Source organism: Suncus etruscus, chromosome 2 (genome assembly GCF_024139225.1).
Source record: "Suncus etruscus isolate mSunEtr1 chromosome 2, mSunEtr1.pri.cur, whole genome shotgun sequence".
NCBI lineage: Eukaryota > Metazoa > Chordata > Mammalia > Eulipotyphla > Soricidae > Suncus > Suncus etruscus.
The window spans coordinates 17310740-17313224 of NC_064849.1; the positions used below are offsets into that span (position 1 = coordinate 17310740).

Below are 2485 nucleotides of genomic sequence, written 5' to 3' on the forward strand. Positions count from 1 at the left end.
TGGAATTATCCTACAAGTATAATTCTGCTAGTGTTTAGAGGTTTAATTGGTAATATTTGTAGAGATATAATATTTTAAAGACTGTTGTGACCCTCACAAAATAATAAAACAAAATTCTTAAAATGTACTGTTGCATACATTTGTAGTAAACTTAGCAGTGAATTTTACAAGTAACTATAAGCATGTATATTTTTTTTGTGTGTTTTTTGGGTCACACCCAGCAGTGCTCAGGGGTTATTCCTGGCTCCAGGCTCAGAAATTGCTCCTGGCAGGCACAGGGGACCATATGGGGTGCCGGGACTCGAACCGATGACCTCCTGCATGAAAGGCAAACGCCTTACCTCCATGCTATCTCTCCGGCCCCTAGCATGTATATTTTATCAGTTTCACTAATAATGACCTATCAAATGTATTTGCCAAACAATAGATATGACATGTTTCAGTATAACTTTAGTTCATAATTTTTATGAATAAAATCAAGCATACTCTCAGAACTACAAAAGTCATTTGTGTTTATTTTTTGATGACTCTTAAACATTTTTTTCCTCATTAGGAGAATTTCTTATATTGGTGAGAATAGATTCCCTATCTAGATATAGATCTAGAATATATGCCTATAATACATGTTGATCAACTTCTAGTTTTTAAAGTTTCTCTTTTAAAATTTTAAATTTTAAATTTACAATACCGTAAGTGATAATGTTTTATCCATGTTATGTAATCCCTTCCTCCAACAGAATATCCTTTTCCCACTACCATTAGAGACTCAATGTAGCCTACTTCAAAAATCTCCTTCCTTAAGACTATACTTTCAGGGCCCGGAGAGATAGCACAGCGGCATTTGCCTTGCAAGCAGCCGATCCAGGACCAAAGGTGGTTGGTTCGAATCCCAGTGTCCCATATGGTCTCCCGTGCCTGCCAGGAGCTATTTCTGAGCAGACAGCCAGGAGTAACCCCTGAGCAACGCCAGGTGTGGCCCAAATACAAAAAAAAAAAAAAAAAGACTATACTTTCAGGGATCATTTCTATAGTATGTGACTGGAGAAGTTTCTCTGATCGTGTAGAGCACCCAAAGTCATGAGGAGGAGCCAGAGCATCCTCTCCTGAGTGTGAAGCTGGCTCTATGTGTTACTTCTGCAATTGCCTTTTGTCAATTATGATCCTTTTACTCTTTCTTTGGAAGGGTTAGAGGGAGAAGATGCAGTCTGAATGGTAAAAAAAAATCTCCTTTGTATTCCCACTATGGTAAATTTACTTCTGTACACTTATTGTTCATAGATTCTATTGCTTTGGCCATTTGTAATTCTTTATATTACACATATAAAAGAGATCTTGTGTGTGTGGCCTCTCCTACTTGACTTACTCAGAATGATCCAATCCAATTCCATCCACACAACAAATTACATGCTTTTAATCTTTCTTATAAGTTATCTATCTATCTATCTATCTATCTATCTATCTATCTATCTATCTATCTATCTATCTATCTATCATCCATCCATCCATCCATCCATCCATACCATACCATAGTTTCTTTATCCAGTCACCTGTTTTTGAACACTTAGATTATTTACAGATTCTGGTTATTGTGAATAGTCATCTACTGAACATAGGATTGCAAATGTCTTTACTGGCTAGATTTTGGATTCTTGGGGTAGATCCCAAGAAGTGGAATTTATTCTTTATATAGAAGATCAATTCTTAGTTTTATTGTGATTTTTCTTATGGATGGATGGATTGATTGATTGATTGATTTTTGGGCCACATCTAGAGATGCTTAGGGCTACTCCTAACTCTGTGCTCAGAAATAGCTCTTGGCTAGCTCAGTGGACCATATGGGATGCCAGGAATTGAACTGGGTCTGTCCTGGGTTGGCCACATGTAAGGCAAATGCCTTACCACTGTGCTATCTAGCAGACCCTTGTGATTGTTTTCTAAGTTGAGAATTTTATACTTTAGTTGCCATATAATTACTGATCTATAATCCTGGTTGAATTTTAGTGCTGGAGAGAATGACCTATTTTGAAATTAAATTATTTGCCTGATTTATAGTTTGCAAAATATAAAAGTTTATGACTACAATTTTATATCTGAATGTATAAGACTAATAGTACAACAGTTTTATTGTTATTTATTAAACACTTCAGTTTTATACAATAAGATCCTTATTTTATTATTATTAATTATTATTTTAATTAACATTTTTATTATTGTTTGTCATGCCAGGCAATGCTCAGGGCTTACTCTGGGCTCTACATTCAAGAATTACTTATAACTGGATTTGGATGCCATATCGATTGCTACAGATTGAACTTGGGTTAGCCATATGCAAGGCAAGAAGCCTTTCAGCTATCTATATCTTTAGTCCTTATCTAGTAGTCTCTTTTTGGACTTTTTGATTGATTCAATGTTTTGGATATTGTACCTAATATTTCATGAAGAAACTATGTTGTTGGATAATGCAGTATTTTCTATATCAAAATAA

The 2485-nt window shown here is 35.2% G+C and overlaps 1 non-coding gene across 1 annotated transcript; it reads left to right on the plus strand.

Annotated features, from left to right (window-relative positions):
- Positions 1 to 1000: 1000 nt before the first annotated feature.
- On the plus strand, positions 1001 to 1214 carry LOC126002965 (small nucleolar RNA U3). Its single transcript, XR_007493535.1, has one exon. It is a non-coding gene; the product is annotated as a small nucleolar RNA U3 (small nucleolar RNA).
- Positions 1215 to 2485: the final 1271 nt, after the last annotated feature.